Source organism: Oncorhynchus gorbuscha, linkage group LG14, assembly GCF_021184085.1.
Source record: "Oncorhynchus gorbuscha isolate QuinsamMale2020 ecotype Even-year linkage group LG14, OgorEven_v1.0, whole genome shotgun sequence".
NCBI classification, from domain to species: domain Eukaryota; kingdom Metazoa; phylum Chordata; class Actinopteri; order Salmoniformes; family Salmonidae; genus Oncorhynchus; species Oncorhynchus gorbuscha.
In genome coordinates this window covers 28495889-28517297 of record NC_060186.1, presented here as the reverse complement: position 1 = coordinate 28517297, position 21409 = coordinate 28495889, and the positions used below count along the sequence as shown (strand labels likewise).

Here is a 21409-nt window from a genome sequence, read left to right as displayed (position 1 = left end):
GCAAAGGGGCGAATACATACACAGGCACCACTTTTCCGTTGGTTATTTTTTTGATTTTCCTGAAACAATTATTTATTTTTCACTTCACCAATTTGGACTATTTTGTGTATGTCCATTACATGAAATCCATATAAAAATCCAAGTAAATTACAGGTTGTAATGCAGCAGTGTGGGAAGAACGCCAAGAGGGATGAATACTTTAGCAAGGCACTGTATTGCACTTTGTGACATCGGATGATGTAAAAAGGGCTTTATAAATACATTTTATTATACATTATTTTATTATTTTATTATCTCCCGATCACTTCAGAGGTCATTGTGCCTTCAGTTAGGCTATTCCCTAGGGGTCCATAATCCAGACTCCCTGGAGGTATATTTTTGGATCGCAGTAGGTAAAGAAACATCTCTGAGCCAAGCACAAGTCAAAGCAACAAATGCTAACCGATAATATACCTCTATAAACTAGACAATTTGGAACGACAACAACATTGATTACCAAAGTTGATTGAGATCATAAGGTGAAATCAATAAAACAGACCATGTCAAAGGATAGCCTAAAGTCCAGCATGGCAAATAACAGCAACCATGGCACGTTAAGTAGTATTGCTAACAAGCAGATATTGACAAGAAGTTGACTTGGTCTACTATATATCTCTAACAATCAATATTTATCACTTACAGCTACAGGCAAAAATAACTACAGTCAGGTCAAAAATGATAGACATCCTTGATAAAGTAGCAAAAAAGTTTAAGAAATAAATAAAACAAATACATTGTATGCTCCAAAAATGTTGGAAATTATTTTATATTACTTGTGTTAGGTTCTAATTTTTCAGAGTAAATAACTCACGGACACTAGAGGAGCTTAACCAAGTTTTATTCTTCCCGAAGGGTCGTTACAGCTGTAATTCAGACGAAGACATAGAGTATATAACCAGGTCGCAATTATAAATGATAACTTTTTCTCAACTTGACTACCTGGTTAAATAAAGGTGAAATAAATAAATAAAAATATATACGGCACCCCTCCTTCTCTCCTATCCTTACATCTTATGGTTTGACAGGAAGAGGGTAACAGGATAATAAACCATTATTTCTCCCTTCAGGTGATCTGACCTGACCTCCTGACCTCCTGACCTTCTGACCTCAACTCCTCCTTCACCTAATCCACAGATGTCCTCTCATATCACCTATGGCACTCCCATGACTCCCTCCCATCCACTCAGCACATTCCACTGCCACTATGTCTTTCTACAGAGAACCATTAACTTCTCACTCCTTTATATGGAATGACATCAATGATGTCGCTCTTGCTGCTGGTGATTCTCTGGTCCACCTCTACGCAGACGACACCATTCTGTATACTTCTGGCCCTTCTTTGGACACTGTGTTAACTAACCTCCAGCTTCAATACCATACAACTCTCATTCCCTGGCCTCCAACTGCTCTTAAATGCAAGTAAAACTAAATGCATGCTCTTCAACCAAGCTGCCCACACCTGTCCGCCCATCCTGTCCCTCTGTGCCAGTTCGTCTTGTATGTTTTCCAAGTCAACCAAGTTTTCCCGTTCTCCTACTTTTTGCTATTCTCCTTTTTGTAGTCCTCCCGGTTTTGACCCTTGTCTGTTTCTGGACTCTGTACCCGCTTGCCTGACCCTTCTCAGCAATGCTACTAAAGTAACCCCTGCTACTACTAACATGGCCCATGACCATAGTCTCACAATAGCCCACACTTGCTCAGTAATCCAATTCCAATATAGCATACTTCGCTAGTAATACTGCTCCTTCAGTTACTGTCCCTACCGTGATTGCCGTGAGAATAACTCCTACATGTAATCTGTCAAATGTTAGAAATTTGCTGTTAAAAATTTGGAAAAAGATGAATGATTTGGGAAAAAATTACAACCTAACAAAACTCTGAGTCACAGGTTTCCTGCAAGTTTACCATAGTGTCTGAAATGCCATCACTATCTCTTCTACTCTCACCATGATTTGGGTATGTGTAATGTTCAGTTAAATCCCCATATTGTATACAGTTAGCTTTTAGCTGTCCTCTCTCTCCTAAGAGCTATCTCCTATAACAATATACAGTCTCTGGGAATGATACTCCTCTATCATTACACCTAACCCATAACAAACCAGTCACTACTCCTAATGCTTTTCCACAGTTATAAACATACTAAAACATTCTCAAATCAATTAGTCAATATACATCAGTCCCTCCTCTGGAACAATGAACACTCTTATGTTCCACGAAACCTAAAAACATATTGACTTGAAAAAGAAAGAGAAATAGTACATGTTTAATAACTTAGCATCACCTACTGATGCGATTTAACATACACATTCTGAGTACATGGTAAAACAAAAGAGAACAAAAAACTTTCATGGTTGTCCCATGCTATCATCCAGTGATTACCCTAACAAACCACCTCCCTTTAGGATGACACTTAGAGATAAGGTTTCTGGAGACTCTCTCGGCCAAATAAATGTTAGCAGCACCCCCACCCCTCACCATTCTGTAGCAACTCTCTCTCGCTATATCCAAATCATAACTAAAACATTTTATAAATTATCCAACCCAAATTTAGAATGACAGTCCTTAGTGCTTACGTTGAGTCCAGGATTCGAATTCCAGTTCATCAATTTAGCACACATCATCCCTGTTAGACCATACACTTAGGGAGGGTTTTGAGATTCACATATACTGTCTGTGGTCAAATCATTCCTGCCATGCATGAAGACACGATCTGACGTCACCTTCCATGATAACCTCAAAAAAGCACAGATCACAACAACAGTTTAGCTCAATTCATTTCTGTTTCAGGAAATCCAGACAAGTATTGATTATATGATGAATTACTACATGAACCTTTTCTTAATAACGTTATCTCTACGACAAATGTCAAAGAGCATACCAACATACTGTTACTGTTGAAACCATTTTCAAAATGGATCCATACTCCCTTATTCAACTGGCAAACTCTTGGAAGAGTTACCAGATCATGAAGTTAGCACCCTAACCCCTCGCAGAATCTCACACTCCAGTATCCCAATCTGGTGAATTTTGTATCGAAACTAAAACATCAAATCAAATCAGCAATACACATCACAATCCATTTGAAATAACTGTCATCCCTTATTAACATATATTTTCCCTTCTATTTGCAGACTAAACACAGTACTTCTGTATATTTACACAAAGACCAGGAAGTCAGGAAACGGGTCATTTACCCCGTCGAACACGTGATTCAAAAACAACAATGTTAAATCAAAAATAAACAAATTCGAATAACTAATCAACTTAGAATTACAACTCTTTATAACTCCCTACGCAAATAATAATAAGCTCTTAAAGTAATGGCACAATTTGACTAGAGACTGGTGTTTCTCATTCATTTTATAATTAAACCCCCCCCTGTTCCGATAATTTCTACTGAGATTGATCAGGCCTCACGAGAAAAAGTCAGTATACAGGGCATACGTCCCCATTAAAATGTTTCCTCTCCATTTTCTTTCCCTGTCCTTCAGGAAACATTTAAATACATTTTCAAAACATTTCCATCCTTCTGTATACTCAGTTTAACTGAAATGTTCCCATATCCAACACCCCTTTTACCCCGAATTCAACACTTGTTAAACACTTGTTATTTATTTGAGAAATTGTATTAGTATAAAATCATGTAATTTCAATTTTTTTGGAGCCCAATAATGTTTGTACCAGGTTTTGTGCTGCCACCATGGTGTGTTGCTACCATGCTGAGTTGCCATGTGTTGCTGCCTTACTATGTTGTTGTCTTAGGCCTGTTCTTATGTAGTGTTGTGTTGCCTCTCTTGTCGTGATGTATGTTTTGTCCTATATTTATATATTATTAACTTTTAAAAAATTAAAAAAATTAATCCCAGCCCCAGTCCCCGCAGGAGGTCTTTTGCCTTTTTGTAGGCCGTATTCAGATATTTTGCTATGAGACTTGTTTCCATTGGTCATCCTTGAGATGTTTTTCCAACTTGATTGGAGTCCACCTGTGGTAAATACAATTGATTGGAAATTATTTAGAAAGTGACACACCTGTCTATATAAGGTCCCACAGTTTACAGTGCATGTCAGTGTCATGTTTGTCATTTATTGTCATGTCTTGTCCCTGTGCTCCCCATGCTATTCGTTTCCCTCTGCTGGTCTTGTTTGGTTCTATCCTTCTCTCTCCCCCTCCCTCTCTCACTCTCTCGCTCTCTCTTCTCTCTGTCGTTCCGTTCCTGCTCCCAGCTGTTCCTATTCCCCTAATCATCATTTAGTCTTCCCACACCTGTTCCCGATCCTTTCCCCTGATTAGACTCCCTATTTATTCCTTTGTGATCCGTTCCTGTGCCGTCGGTTCCTTGTATTGTATTCACCATGCTGTGATTGCGTTTCGCCCTGTCCTGTCGTGTTTTTTGCCGTGATTGTGTATCACCCTGTCCTGTCGTGTTTTGTGCCTTCATCAGACGCTGCGTGTGAGCAGGTGTCTCAGTCGACTACGGCCTGCGCCTACCCGAAGCGACCTGCAGTCTGTGGCCGCTTCTCCAGTTGTTTTCCCCTCTACAAATCTAGAGGATGTCAGTTATTCCGTTTTGAACATTATTAAACTCTGTTTCTGTTAAGTCGCTTTTGGGTCCTCTTTTACCTGCATGACAGAAGGAACCGACCAAGGAATGGACCCAGCGACTTCAGACGCTCGTTACACTGCCGTCGAGTTCCAAGGAGCCATGCTCGGCAGACACGAGCAGGAATTGTCTGCTGCTCGCCATGCCGTGGAGAACCTGGCCGCTCAGGTTTCCGACCTCTCTGGACAGTTCCAGAGTCTACGTCTCGTGCCACCTGTTACTCCCTGGCCTGCCGAGCCTCCAGAACCCAGGGTTAATAACCCACCTTGCTACTCCGGGCAGCCCACTGAGTGCCGCTCCTTTCTCACGCAGTGTGAGATTGTGTTCTCTCTCCAACCCCACACATACTCTAGAGAGAGAGCTCGGGTTGCTTACGTCATTTCACTCCTTACTGGCCGGGCTCGAGAATGGGGCACAGCTATCTGGGAGGCAAGGGCTGATTGCTCTAACAGATTCCAGAACTTTAAAGAGGAGATGATTCGGGTTTTTGACCGTTCAGTTTTTGGTGAGGAGGCTTCTAGGGCCCTGGCTTCCTTATGCCAAGGTGAACGGTCCATAACGGATTATTCCATTGAGTTTCGCACTCTTGCTGCCTCTAGTGAGTGGAACGAGCCGGCGCTGCTCGCTCGTTTTCTGGAGGGACTCCACGCAGCGGTTAAGGATGAGATTCTCTCCCGGGAGGTTCCTTCAGATGTGGACTCTTTGATTGCTCTCGCCATCCGCATAGAACGACGGGTAGATCTTCGTCACCGGGCTCGTGGAAGAGAGCTCGCATCAACGGTGTTTCCCTGCTCCGCATCGCAACCATCTCCCTCCTCTGGCTTTGAGACTGAGCCCATGCAGCTGGGAGGGATTCGCATCTCGAATAAGGAGAGGGAACAGAGGATCACCAACCGCCTGTGCCTCTATTGCGGAGTTGCTGGACATTTTGTTATTTCATGTCCAGTAAGAGGCCAGAGCCCATCAGTAAGCGGAGGGCTACTGGTGAGCGCTACTACTCAGGTCCCTTCATCTAGATCTTGTACTACTATGTCGGTCCATCTACGCTGGACCGGTTCGGGTGCTACATGCAGTGCTTTGATTGACTCTGGGGCTGAGGGTTGTTTCATGGACGAAGCATGGGCTCGGAAACATAACATTCCTTTCAGACCGTTAGACAGGCCTACGCCCATGTTTGCCTTAGATGGTAGTCATCTTCCCAGTATCAAATTTGAGACACTACCTTTAACTCTCACAGTATCTGGTAACCACAGTGAGACTATGTCTTTTTTGATTTTCCGTTCACCGTTTACACCTGTTGTTTTGGGTCACCCCTGGCTTGTATGTCATAATCCTTCTATTAATTGGTCTAGTAATTCTATCCTATCCTGGAACGTTTCTTGTCATGTGAAGTGTTTAATGTCTGCCATCCCTCCCATTTCTTCTGTCCCTACTTCTCAGGAGGAACCTGGCGATTTGACAGGAGTGCCGGAGGAATATCATGATCTGCGCACGGTCTTCAGTCGGTCCCGAGCCAACTCCCTTCCTCCTCACCGGTCGTATGATTGTAGTATTTGTCATGCAGGTAAAAGAGGACCCAAAAGCGACTTAACAGAAACAGAGTTTAATAATGTTCAAAACGGAATAACTGACATCCTCTAGATCTGTAGAGGGGAAAACAACTGGAGAAGCGGCCACAGACTGCAGGTCGCTTCGGGTAGGCGCAGGCCGTAGTCGACTGAGACACCTGCTCACACGCAGCGTCTGATGAAGGCACAAAACACGACAGGACAGGGTGATACACAATCACGGCAAAAAACACGACAGGACAGGGCGAAACGCAATCACAACATGGTGAATACAATACGAGGAACCGACAGAACAGGAACGGATCACAAAGGAATAAATAGGGAGTCTAATCAGGGGAAAGGATCGGGAACAGGTGTGGGAAGACTAAATGATGATTAGGGGAATAGGAACAGCTGGGAGCAGGAACGGAACGACAGAGAGAAGAGAGAGCGAGAGAGTGAGAGAGGGAGGGGGAGAGAGAAGGATAGAACCAAACAAGACCAGCAGAGGGAAACGAATAGCATGGGGAGCACAGGGACAAGACATGACAATAAATGACAAACATGACAGTACCCCCCACTCACCGAGCGCCTCCTGGCGCACTCGAGGAGGAATCCTGGCGGCAACGGAGGAAATCATCGATGAGCGAACGGTCCAGCACGTCCCGAGACGGAACCCAACTCCTCTCCTCAGGACCGTAACCCTCCCAATCCACTAGGTATTGGTGACCCCGTCCCCGAGAACGCATGTCCATAATTTTATGTACCTTGTAAATAGGTGCGCTCTCGACAAGGACGGGAGGGGGGAGGGAAGACGAACGGGGGTGCGAAGAAAGGGCTTAACACAGGAGACATGGAAGACAGGATGGACGCGACGAAGATGTCGCGGAAGAAGCAGTCGCACAGCGACAGGATTGACGACCTGGGAGACACGGAACGGACCAATGAACCGCGGAGTCAACTTACGAGAAGCTGTCGTAAGAGGAAGGTTGCGAGTGGAAAGCCACACTCTCTGGCCGCAACAATACCTTGGACTCTTAATCCTGCGTTTATTGGCGGCTCTCACCGTCTGTGCCCTGTAACGGCAAAGTGCAGACCTCACCCTCCTCCAGGTGCGCTCACAACGTTGGACAAACGCTTGAGCGGAGGGAACGCTGGACTCGGCAAGCTGGGATGAGAACAGAGGAGGCTGGTAACCCAGACTACTCTGAAACGGAGATAACCCGGTAGCAGACGAAGGAAGCGAATTGTGAGCGTATTCTGCCCAGGGAGCTGTTCTGCCCAAGACGCAGGGTTTCTGAAAGAAAGGCTGCGTAGTATGCGACCAATCGTCTGATTGGCCCTCTCTGCTTGACCGTTAGACTGGGGATGAAACCCGGAAGAGAGACTGACGGACGCACCAATCAAACGACAGAACTCCCTCCAAAACTGTGACGTGAATTGCGGACCTCTGTCTGAAACGGCGTCTAACGGGAGGCCATGAATTCTGAATACATTCTCAATAATGATTTGTGCCGTCTCCTTAGCGGAAGGAAGTTTAGCGAGGGGAATGAAATGTGCCGCCTTAGAGAACCTATCGACAACCGTCAGAATCACAGTCTTCCCCGCAGACAAAGGCAGACCGGTAATGAAGTCTAAGGCAATGTGAGACCATGGTCGAGAAGGAATGGGGAGCGGTCTGAGACGACCGGCAGGAGGGGAGTTACCCGACTTAGTCTGCGCGCAGTCCGAACAGGCAGCCACGAAACGGCGCGTGTCACGCTCCTGAGTCGGCCACCAAAAGCGCTGGCGAATAGACGCAAGAGTGCCTCGAACACCGGGATGACCCGCTAACTTGGCAGAGTGAGCCCACTGAAGAACAGCCAGACGAGTGGAAACAGGAACGAAAAGGAGGTTACTAGGACAAGCGCGCGGCGACGCAGTGTGCGTGAGTGCTTGCTTAACCTGTCTTTCAATTCCCAGACTGTTAACCCGACAACACGCCCATAAGGAAGAATCCCCTCGGGATCAGTAGAAGCCACAGAAGAACTAAACAGACGGGATAAGGCATCAGGCTTGGTGTTCTTGCTACCCGGACGGTAAGAAATCACAAACTCGAAACGAGCGAAAAACAACGCCCAACGAGCTTGACGAGCATTAAGTCGTTTGGCAGAACGGATGTACTCAAGGTTCTTATGGTCTGTCCAAACGACAAAAGGAACGGTCGCCCCCTCCAACCACTGTCGCCATTCGCCTAGGGCTAAGCGGATGGCGAGCAGTTCACGGTTACCCACATCATAGTTGCGCTCAGATGGCGACAGGCGATGAGAAAAATAAGCGCAAGGATGAACCTTATCGTCAGACTGGAAGCGCTGGGATAGAATGGCTCCCACGCCTACCTCTGAAGCGTCAACCTCGACAATGAATTGTCTAGTGACGTCAGGAGTAACGAGGATAGGAGCGGACGTAAAACGTTCTTTTAGAAGATCAAAAGCTCCCTGGGCGGAACCGGACCACTTAAAACACGTCTTGACAGAAGTAAGAGCTGTGAGAGGGGCAGCAACTTGACCGAAATTACGAATGAAACGCCGATAGAAATTAGCGAAACCTAAAAAGCGCTGCAACTCGACACGTGACCTTGGAACGGGCCAATCACTGACAGCTTGGACCTTAGCGGAATCCATCTGAATGCCTTCAGCGGAAATAACGGAACCGAGAAAAGTAACGGAGGAGACATGAAAAGAGCACTTCTCAGCCTTTACGTAGAGACAATTCTCTAAAAGGCGCTGTAGAACACGTCGAACGTGCTGAACATGAATCTCGAGTGACGGAGAAAAAATCAGGATATCGTCAAGATAGACAAAAACAAAAATGTTCAGCATGTCTCTCAGAACATCATTAACTAATGCCTGAAAAACAGCTGGCGCATTGGCGAGACCGAACGGCAGAACCCGGTACTCAAAATGCCCTAACGGAGTATTAAACGCCGTTTTCCACTCGTCCCCCTCTCTGATGCGCACGAGATGGTAAGCGTTACGAAGGTCCAACTTAGTAAAGCACCTGGCTCCCTGCAGAATCTCGAAGGCTGATGACATAAGGGGAAGCGGATAACGATTCTTAACCGTTATGTCATTCAGCCCTCGATAATCCACGCAGGGGCGCAGAGTACCGTCCTTCTTCTTAACAAAAAGAACCCCGCCCCGGCCGGAGAGGAAGAAGGCACTATGGTACCGGCGTCAAGAGACACAGACAAATAATCCTCGAGAGCCTTACGTTCGGGAGCCGACAGAGAGTATAGTCTACCTCGAGGAGGAGTGGTCCCCGGAAGGAGATCAATACTACAATCATACGACCGGTGAGGAGGAAGGGAGTTGGCTCGGGACCGACTGAAGACCGTGCGCAGATCATGATATTCCTCCGGCACTCCTGTCAAATCGCCAGGTTCCTCCTGAGAAGTAGGGACAGAAGAAATGGGAGGGATGGCAGACATTAAACACTTCACATGACAAGAAACGTTCCAGGATAGGATAGAATTACTAGACCAATTAATAGAAGGATTATGACATACAAGCCAGGGGTGACCCAAAACAACAGGTGTAAACGGTGAACGGAAAATCAAAAAAGACATAGTCTCACTGTGGTTACCAGATACTGTGAGAGTTAAAGGTAGTGTCTCAAATTTGATACTGGGAAGATGACTACCATCTAAGGCAAACATGGGCGTAGGCCTGTCTAACGGTCTGAAAGGAATGTTATGTTTCCGAGCCCATGCTTCGTCCATGAAACAACCCTCAGCCCCAGAGTCAATCAAAGCACTGCATGTAGCACCCGAACCGGTCCAGCGTAGATGGACCGACATAGTAGTACAAGATCTAGATGAAGGGACCTGAGTAGTAGCGCTCACCAGTAGCCCTCCGCTTACTGATGGGCTCTGGCCTCTTACTGGACATGAAATAACAAAATGTCCAGCAACTCCGCAATAGAGGCACAGGCGGTTGGTGATCCTCTGTTCCCTCTCCTTATTCGAGATGCGAATCCCTCCCAGCTGCATGGGCTCAGTCTCAAAGCCAGAGGAGGGAGATGGTTGCGATGCGGAGCAGGGAAACACCGTTGATGCGAGCTCTCTTCCACGAGCCCGGTGACGAAGATCTACCCGTCGTTCTATGCGGATGGCGAGAGCAATCAAAGAGTCCACATCTGAAGGAACCTCCCGGGAGAGAATCTCATCCTTAACCGCTGCGTGGAGTCCCTCCAGAAAACGAGCGAGCAGCGCCGGCTCGTTCCACTCACTAGAGGCAGCAAGAGTGCGAAACTCAATGGAATAATCCGTTATGGACCGTTCACCTTGGCATAAGGAAGCCAGGGCCCTAGAAGCCTCCTCACCAAAACTGAACGGTCAAAAACCCGAATCATCTCCTCTTTAAAGTTCTGGAATCTGTTAGAGCAATCAGCCCTTGCCTCCCAGATAGCTGTGCCCCATTCTCGAGCCCGGCCAGTAAGGAGTGAAATGACGTAAGCAACCCGAGCTCTCTCTCTAGAGTATGTGTGGGGTTGGAGAGAGAACACAATCTCACACTGCGTGAGAAAGGAGCGGCACTCAGTGGGCTGCCCGGAGTAGCAAGGTGGGTTATTAACCCTGGGTTCTGGAGGCTCGGCAGGCCAGGGAGTAACAGGTGGCACGAGACGTAGACTCTGGAACTGTCCAGAGAGGTCGGAAACCTGAGCGGCCAGGTTCTCCACGGCATGGCGAGCAGCAGACAATTCCTGCTCGTGTCTGCCGAGCATGGCTCCTTGGAACTCGACGGCAGTGTAACGAGCGTCTGAAGTCGCTGGGTCCATTCCTTGGTCGGTTCCTTCTGTCATGCAGGTAAAAGAGGACCCAAAAGCGACTTAACAGAAACAGAGTTTAATAATGTTCAAAACGGAATAACTGACATCCTCTAGATCTGTAGAGGGGAAAACAACTGGAGAAGCGGCCACAGACTGCAGGTCGCTTTCGGGTAGGCGCAGGCCGTAGTCGACTGAGACACCTGCTCACACGCAGCGTCTGATGAAGGCACAAAACACGACAGGACAGGGTGATACACAATCACGGCAAAAAACACGACAGGACAGGGCGAAACGCAATCACAACATGGTGAATACAATACGAGGAACCGACAGAACAGGAACGGATCACAAAGGAATAAATAGGGAGTCTAATCAGGGGAAAGGATCGGGAACAGGTGTGGGAAGACTAAATGATGATTAGGGGAATAGGAACAGCTGGGAGCAGGAACGGAACGACAGAGAGAAGAGAGAGCGAGAGAGTGAGAGAGGGAGGGGGAGAGAGAAGGATAGAACCAAACAAGACCAGCAGAGGGAAACGAATAGCATGGGGAGCACAGGGACAAGACATGACAATAAATGACAAACATGACAGTATTGATCTCCTTCCGGGGACCACTCCTCCTCGAGGTAGACTATACTCTCTGTCGGCTCCCGAACGTAAGGCTCTCGAGGATTATTTGTCTGTGTCTCTTGACGCCGGTACCATAGTGCCTTCTTCCTCTCCGGCCGGGGCGGGGTTCTTTTTTGTTAAGAAGAAGGACGGTACTCTGCGCCCCTGCGTGGATTATCGAGGGCTGAATGACATAACGGTTAAGAATCGTTATCCGCTTCCCCTTATGTCATCAGCCTTCGAGATTCTGCAGGGAGCCAGGTGCTTTACTAAGTTGGACCTTCGTAACGCTTACCATCTCGTGCGCATCAGAGAGGGGGACGAGTGGAAAACGGCGTTTAATACTCCGTTAGGGCATTTTGAGTACCGGGTTCTGCCGTTCGGTCTCGCCAATGCGCCAGCTGTTTTTCAGGCATTAGTTAATGATGTTCTGAGAGACATGCTGAACATTTTTGTTTTTGTCTATCTTGACGATATCCTGATTTTTTCTCCGTCACTCGAGATTCATGTTCAGCACGTTCGACGTGTTCTACAGCGCCTTTTAGAGAATTGTCTCTACGTAAAGGCTGAGAAGTGCTCTTTTCATGTCTCCTCCGTTACTTTTCTCGGTTCCGTTATTTCCGCTGAAGGCATTCAGATGGATTCCGCTAAGGTCCAAGCTGTCAGTGATTGGCCCGTTCCAAGGTCACGTGTCGAGTTGCAGCGCTTTTTAGGTTTCGCTAATTTCTATCGGCGTTTCATTCGTAATTTCGGTCAAGTTGCTGCCCCTCTCACAGCTCTTACTTCTGTCAAGACGTGTTTTAAGTGGTCCGGTTCCGCCCAGGGAGCTTTTGATCTTCTAAAAGAACGTTTTACGTCCGCTCCTATCCTCGTTACTCCTGACGTCACTAGACAATTCATTGTCGAGGTTGACGCTTCAGAGGTAGGCGTGGGAGCCATTCTATCCCAGCGCTTCCAGTCTGACGATAAGGTTCATCCTTGCGCTTATTTTTCTCATCGCCTGTCGCCATCTGAGCGCAACTATGATGTGGGTAACCGTGAACTGCTCGCCATCCGCTTAGCCCTAGGCGAATGGCGACAGTGGTTGGAGGGGGCGACCGTTCCTTTTGTCGTTTGGACAGACCATAAGAACCTTGAGTACATCCGTTCTGCCAAACGACTTAATGCCCGTCAAGCTCGTTGGGCGTTGTTTTTCGCTCGTTTCGAGTTTGTGATTTCTTACCGTCCGGGTAGCAAGAACACCAAGCCTGATGCCTTATCCCGTCTGTTTAGTTCTTCTGTGGCTTCTACTGATCCCGAGGGGATTCTTCCTTATGGGCGTGTTGTCGGGTTAACAGTCTGGGGAATTGAAAGACAGGTTAAGCAAGCACTCACGCACACTGCGTCGCCGCGCGCTTGTCCTAGTAACCTCCTTTTCGTCCCTGTTTCCACTCGTCTGGCTGTTCTTCAGTGGGCTCACTCTGCCAAGTTAGCGGGTCATCCCGGTGTTCGAGGCACTCTTGCGTCTATTCGCCAGCGCTTTTGGTGGCCGACTCAGGAGCGTGACACGCGCCGTTTCGTGGCTGCCTGTTCGGACTGCGCGCAGACTAAGTCGGGTAACTCTCCTCCTGCCGGTCGTCTCAGACCGCTCCCATTCCTTCTCGACCATGGTCTCACATTGCCTTAGACTTCATTACCGGTCTGCCTTTGTCTGCGGGGAAGACTGTGATTCTGACGGTTGTCGATAGGTTCTCTAAGGCGGCACATTTCATTCCCTCGCTAAACTTCCTTCCGCTAAGGAGACGGCACAAATCATTATTGAGAATGTATTCAGAATTCATGGCCTCCCGTTAGACGCCGTTTCAGACAGAGGTCCGCAATTCACGTCACAGTTTTGGAGGGAGTTCTGTCGTTTGATTGGTGCGTCCGTCAGTCTCTCTTCCGGGTTTCATCCCCAGTCTAACGGTCAAGCAGAGAGGGCCAATCAGACGATTGGTCGCATACTACGCAGCCTTTCTTTCAGAAACCCTGCGTCTTGGGCAGAACAGCTCCCTGGGCAGAATACGCTCACAATTCGCTTCCTTCGTCTGCTACCGGGTTATCTCCGTTTCAGAGTAGTCTGGGTTACCAGCCTCCTCTGTTCTCATCCCAGCTTGCCGAGTCCAGCGTTCCCTCCGCTCAAGCGTTTGTCCAACGTTGTGAGCGCACCTGGAGGAGGGTGAGGTCTGCACTTTGCCGTTACAGGGCACAGACGGTGAGAGCCGCCAATAAACGCAGGATTAAGAGTCCAAGGTATTGTTGCGGCCAGAGAGTGTGGCTTTCCACTCGCAACCTTCCTCTTACGACAGCTTCTCGTAAGTTGACTCCGCGGTTCATTGGTCCGTTCCGTGTCTCCCAGGTCGTCAATCCTGTCGCTGTGCGACTGCTTCTTCCGCGACATCTTCGTCGCGTCCATCCTGTCTTCCATGTCTCCTGTGTTAAGCCCTTTCTTCGCACCCCCGTTCGTCTTCCCTCCCCCTCCCGTCCTTGTCGAGAGCGCACCTATTTACAAGGTACATAAGATTATGGACATGCGTTCTCGGGACGGGGTCACCAATACCTAGTGGATTGGGAGGGTTACGGTCCTGAGGAGAGGAGTTGGGTTCCGTCTCGGGACGTGCTGGACCGTTCGCTCATCGATGATTTCCTCCGTTGCCGCCAGGATTCCTCCTCGAGTGCGCCAGGAGGCGCTCGGTGAGTGGGGGGGGTACTGTCATGTTTGTCATTTATTGTCATGTCTTGTCCCTGTGCTCCCCATGCTATTCGTTTCCCTCTGCTGGTCTTGTTTGGTTCTATCCTTCTCTCTCCCCCTCCCTCTCTCACTCTCTCGCTCTCTCTTCTCTCTGTCGTTCCGTTCCTGCTCCCAGCTGTTCCTATTCCCCTAATCATCATTTAGTCTTCCCACACCTGTTCCCGATCCTTTCCCCTGATTAGACTCCCTATTTATTCCTTTGTGATCCGTTCCTGTGCCGTCGGTTCCTTGTATTGTATTCACCATGCTGTGATTGCGTTTCGCCCTGTCCTGTCGTGTTTTTTGCCGTGATTGTGTATCACCCTGTCCTGTCGTGTTTTGTGCCTTCATCAGACGCTGCGTGTGAGCAGGTGTCTCAGTCGACTACGGCCTGCGCCTACCCGAAGCGACCTGCAGTCTGTGGCCGCTTCTCCAGTTGTTTTCCCCTCTACAAATCTAGAGGATGTCAGTTATTCCGTTTTGAACATTATTAAACTCTGTTTCTGTTAAGTCGCTTTTGGGTCCTCTTTTACCTGCATGACAGTCAGAGCAAAAACCAAGCCATGAGGTCAAAGGAATTGTCCATAGAGCTCCGAGACAGGATTGTGTCGAGGCACAGATTTGGGGAAGGGTACCAAAACATTTCTGCAGCATTGAATGTCCCCAAGAACACTATGACCTCCATTACTCTTAAATGGAAGAAGTTTGGAACAACCAAGACTCTTCCTAGAGCTGTCCGCCAAGGCCAAACTGAGCAAACGGGGGGGAGAAGGGCCTTGGTCAGGAAGGTAACCAAGAACCCAATGCTCACTCTGACAGATCTCCAGAGTTCCTCTGTGGAGATGGGGGAACCATCCAGAAAGACAACCATCTCTGCAGCACTCCACCAATCAGGCATTTATGATAGAGTGGCCCGACGGAAGCCACTCTTCAGTAAAAGACACATGACAGCCCGCTTGGAGTTTGCCAAAAGACACCTGAAGGACTCTCAGACCATGAGAAACAAGATTATCTGGTCTGATGTAACCAAGGTTGAACTCTTTGGCCTGAATTGTTATGCAGGTGAATGAGGACCCAAAAGCGACTTGGCGAAAACAGAGTCTTTAATCCAGTTTAAGGAAATAGCAATACTCCTAGACAAATCGGAGCGGTAAATAAAGCATAAAAACAATTTCACTCGTAATCACGAGAACTGACTGGAGACTCGATAATAAACTGCAGGTTGCCTCGGGAAGGCACTTGACCGTAGCAGACTCAGACACCTGCTCACCACGCAGCATCTGAGGGAAACACGACACGACAGGGCGATACAAAGACACAGCACGGTGAACAATATACAAGGATCCGACAGGGCAGAAATGGAAAACAAGGGGAGAAATAGGGACTCTAATCAGGGGAAAAGATAGGGAACAGGTGTGGGAAGACTAAATGATTGATTAGGGGAATAGGAACAGCTGGGAGCAGGAACGGAACGATAGAGAGAAGAGAGAGAGGAAGGGAGAGAGAAAAAGGGGAACGAACCTAAAAAGACCAGCAGGGGGAAAACGAACAAAAGGAAAAGCAAAATGACAAGACAATATAAGACAAAACATGACATGAATGCCAAGTGTCGGGATGAAACCTGGCACCAACCCTACGGTGAAGCATGGTGGTGATAACATCATGCTGTGGGGATGTTTTTCAGTGGCAGGGACTGGGAGACTAGTCAGGATCGAGGGAAAGATGAACAGAGCAAAATACAGAGAGATCCTTGATAAAAGCCTGCTCCAAAGAGCTCAGACTGGGGCGAACGTACAGCCAAGACAATGCAGGAGTGGTTTCAGGACAAGTCTCTAAAGGTCATTGAATGGAGAGACCTGAAAATACCTGTGCAGTGATGCTCCCCATCCAATCTGACAGAGCTTGAGAGGATCTGCAGAGAGGAATGGGAGATACTCCCCAAATACAGGTGTGCCGAGCTTGTAGAGTCATACCCAAGAAAACTCGAGGCTGCAATCACTGCCAAAGGTACTTCAACAAAGTACAGAGTAAAGGGTCTGAATACTTATGTAAATGTGATATTTCTGCTAATTTATAAAAACCTGTTTTTGCATTGTCATAATGGGGTTTGTGTGTAGATTGATGAGGGGAGAAACTATTTTAATCCATCTTAGAATAAGGCTGTAACGTAACAAAATGTTGGAAAATTCAAGGGTTCTGAATTCTTTCCGAATGCACTGTAGCTCAGTATTTGTATAATTTACTTCATACAGTCGTTTTTGCACATCTTTATCAAGGGGGCCAATGTTGGACCTGACTTCTACATTCTACTGTTAGGTACAAAACACATCCTGTCAACAAAAACATTGGTCAGTTAAGTTAGCAATTTATGTTATTCTTCAATAACACAAACTCCAAAGCAAATCAGGGGGAGAAAAATAGGTTTATTCAGAGAGGACAAATCAAGATATTATGCTGGAAGTCAGATGTTCAGTCCCCATGTCCTCAGCTTTTCCCCCAGATCTAAGGACAGGATGCCACTGATAACCCCCCACCCTAGCCTAGGATTGACCAATTAGAAGTCTTTGCAGTACAACTTGGACAATGGCCAGATAACAAGTATCCCACCCCGGACTCATTGTACAGACCAATGAAAACGTGGCCCACGTAGAACTCATCGCTCTGAGTTCAGGGGTGACATTCCACGGATTCTGAACAGATGTTGATCTGAAAGCCAACTCCTATTTACAATTCACTATTGACCATTAGTACTCTAATTTTTAGTCCTCTCAAACTCTGCGTTGTGTATTTATCTTCAAAATATTCTTGCAGCTACATCATAGACTGATGATATCAAACAGATAACATCATGGTACTATACAGTATAGCTGGCTATCAGAGATATTGTCAAGAAGTCCTACTTCAGGTCAACTGTATCTCTCTAATAATTGATATTTACTGTCTAAAAGTTACATCATCAACTTGGGCCTCAAGTGACAGTTAAGGAGCTGTTAGCATGCTGTGAGTCCCCCAAAACCTCTCCGACCTCTGACCTGTTACTGTGCTTATTCTTTGTTTTGCTATTCAAACTTGTCTACTCTTACCCCTAACTCCACCAGGGTATTTACACTGAACAAAAATATAAACACTCCATGTAAAGTGTTGGTCCCATGTTTCATGAGCTGAAATAAAAGTTCCCAGAAATGTTCCAGAGGCACAAAAAACTAATTTATCTCAAATGTTGTGCACAAATGTGTTTACATCCCTGCTAGTGACAATTTCTCCTTTACCAAGATAATCCATCCATATGACAGGTGTGGTATATCAAGAAGCTGATTAAACAGCATGATTACACAGGTGCACCTGTGGACTATAAAAGGCCACACTGTGCAGTTTTGTCACACAACACAATGCCACAGATGTCTCAAGTTTTTGAGGGAGCATGCAATTGGCATGTTGACTGCAGGAATGTCCCCCAGAGCTGTTGCCAGAGAATAGAATGTTCATTTCTCTACCATAAGCTGCCTCCAATGTCATTTTAGGTCCAACTGGCCTCACAACTGCAGGCCATGTGTAACCACACCAGCCCAGGACCTCCACATCTTCACCGGCGGGATCGTCTGAGGCCAGCCACCCGGACAGCTGTGGGTTTGCACAACCGAATCATTTCTAAACTGTCAGAAACTGTCTAAGGGAAGCTCATTTCCATTCTTGTCATCCTCGCTCTTTTGGCATCACTTTTGTAGATAACTTTGACACCTTGAAACAGAGAATGCTCTACAGGGTTGATGGAGTTAATCCAACTCATCTTGGCGACCACACATTTCAAGGCTGTGTTGAGACAATTACTTATTATGACCCAAGCCCAGCTCAGATAATCCCTACAATTGTGTCGCTAAATTATGATAATCATTCAGGAAATGCACATTATCCCAGGGGCATTGGCAGACACAATGTAAGTAACCTAATTTGTGTCCATCTAACTGTTCTGAATGCCTCTGTTCATCTTACAGCTATTGTATGCAGTAATCATGTGCCTATGAACCAGAGATATTCGGTTAGCACTGAAGCGGTGTGTCCTAGTAGGAAGTCCACTGTGTGCAGCTGAAACTGCACTATCAGCTCAAACAAAAATGAGATGTGCATGTCTGCTTCCCAGTAAAAAAAAAAAATCTAATCAATCAAACATCCCAGGAAAGTGCTAAAATTAGCCCACCTTAACATATTTAGCCTAAGAAACAAGGTTCATGAAGTCAATAACTTGCTAGTAACATATTACATTTATATTCTGATTATCTCTGAAACTCAATTAGATAATACCTTTATACAGTGAAAGCAATACATGGTTATAACGTCGATAGAAAAGACAGAAATGCCAATGGGGGGGGGGGGGGGGGGTGGGGGGGTGTGTTGCGGTCTATATTCAGAACCACATTCTTGTAAAGCTTAGAGAGGATCTCATGTTAAATACTGTTGAAGTAATATGGCTACAGGTTCATTTGCATCACCTAAAGCCCATTCTTGTGGGAAGCTGCTATGGACCAAAAAGTGCTAAAAGTCAGTATCTGGATAATATTGATATGTGTGAATTGCTTGATAATGTAGAGGTATATTTTCTGGGTGATTTAAATATTGACTGGCTTTCATCAAGCTGTCCACTCAAGAAAAAGCTTCAAACCAGTCAACCTACCAGGGTCGTTACAAACAGCACAGGAATGAAATCATCAACATGGGATCAATACATCTTTACTAATGCAGCAGAAATGTGCTTTAAAACAGTATTAAAATCCATCAGATGGAGTGATGACATTATAGGAGCCATATCTAGGAAACCAACATTCCAAAGGCTAGGCCTAATATAGTGTATAAAAGAGATCATACAATAGGTTTTCTGTTTTCAACTCTCTAGAGACAGCAGGAGCGGAAGAGATACTCTGAATGTGAACGGCTCCGAAAAGCCAACTGACATTTACTCCTGACGTGCTGACCTGTTGCACCCTCGACAACCACTGGGATTATTATTATTTGACCCTCTTGGTCATCTATGAACGTTTGAACATCTTGGCCATGTTCTGTTATGATCTCCACCCGGCACAGCCAGAAGAGGACTTGCTACCCCTCATAGCCTGGTTCCTCTCTAGGTTTCTTCCTAGGTTCTGGCCTTTCTAGGGAGTTTTTCCACCGTGCTTCTACACCTGCATTGCTTGCTGTTTAGGGTTTTAGGCTGGGTTTCTGTACAGTACTTTGATATATCAGCTGATGTAAGAAGGGCTATTTAAATACATTTGATTTGAGTGTGTCTATGTATGCGGATGACTTACCACTATACACGTCAGCTATCTCAGTGAGTGAAATCACTACAAAACTTAACAAATACTGTTCAATTGTGTGGTCAAGTGCTACAAATAGGGATTTAGAAACATTACAATTGGCTCAAAACAGGGCAGTGAGGCTGGCCCTTAAATGTACACAGATAGCTAAGATTAATAATATGCATCTCCATCTCTCATTGCTCAAAGTGGAGGAGAGATTGTTTTTGTAAGATGTGTTGGCATGCTTAATGCAACTAGCTGTCTGTTTAAAATATTAGCACACAGCTTGAACATCCATGCATACCCCACAAGACATGCCACCAGGTCTCTTCACAATCCCCAAGTCCAGAACAGACTATGGGAGGTGCACAGTACTACAGTACATAGAGCAATGACTACATGGAACTTTATTCCACATCAGATAACTGATGCAAGCAGTAGAATCAGATTTAAAAAACAGATAAAAATACACCTTATGGATCAGCAGGGACTGTGAAGAGACACACAGGTACAGACACACGCTAATACACACTCAACACACACATATATTGTTGTATGGTGGTATTATGCACTTTGTATTGTAGATATACAGTGGGGTAATAATGTTATATGCTGTACTGTTATGTGTGATGGCAGCAGCTAATGGGGATCCCTAATCAATACAAATACTATGGTCTTGACCTGACTGCAGTTCGGTGTTGTAACTGACTTCAGTGGGCAGATGGCGTTGTGTGGGCGAGCGGTTTGCTGTCAACGTTGTGAACATAGTGCCCCATGGTGTTGGTGGGGTTATGGTATAGGCAGGCAGAAGACAATTGCATTTTATCGATGGCAATTTGAATGCGAGTTCCTGAGGACCATGGTCGTGCCATTCATCCGCCGCCATCACCTCGTGTTTCAGCATGGTAATGCACGGCCCCATGTCGCAAGGATCTGTACACAATTCCTGCAAGTTGAAAATGTCCCTGCATACTCATCAGACATGTCACTCAACGGCCTGCTACTCTATGTGAAAGGAGATGTGTCGCGCTGCATGAGGCAAATGGTGGTCACACCAGATACTGACTGGTTTTCTGATCCACTCCCCTACCTTTTTTTAATGTATCTGTCACCAACAGATGCCTGTCATGTGAAATCCCAGTCATGTGAAATCAACAGATTAGGGCCTAGTGAATTTAGTTCAATTTACTGATTTCCGTTTAGGAACTGTAACTCAGTAAAATCTTTTAAATTGTTTCATGTTGCGTTTATATTTTTGCTCAGTGTATAGCAGGACCATAATACTGTATTGTCCTGTTTTAACAGAAGGTAACCATGTTCATGCGTAGCTCATTTGGTAGAGCATGGCACTTGCAGTGCCATGGTTGTGGGTTCAGATCCCATGGGGGACCAGTACTCAAAAAATATGTTAATGTAAGTTGCTCTAGATAATGTAAACCAGACACCTGTGCATAGTCATCAGGATCTTAGACTGAATCAGGTATGCTAAAACCAATGACCTTTCTTTTAGGTCAAGTCTTGTATACAGTAACCGTACACCCCCTTCATCTCTTTGCTCCACCTAAGAAAGAAGTCTGTGTAGCCTCGTACTCAAAACATAAACATGAAGGCTGCCTGCTAACAGACTATGATAAGAACAGGTGTACGAAAGGAAGTGGTTGGGAATGTTTCCTGTCACACCACTGGCATTCTGAGAACAATGTATGAATGCATGCTTTATACAGTGAATACCATTTGCATCAGGCCAACTTTGTATAGGAATA

General features: G+C 46.3%; 1 long non-coding RNA gene across 1 annotated transcript in view; it reads right to left on the bottom strand.

Moving 5' to 3' along the window:
- Positions 1-922: 922 nt before the first annotated feature.
- Positions 923-21409, bottom strand: part of LOC123994748 — a 62435-nt gene continuing 41948 nt past the window's right edge. Inside the window, exon 5 of the long non-coding RNA XR_006831707.1 lies at positions 923-4022. This is a non-coding gene — a long non-coding RNA (uncharacterized LOC123994748). The remainder of the gene's footprint in view (positions 4023-21409) is intronic.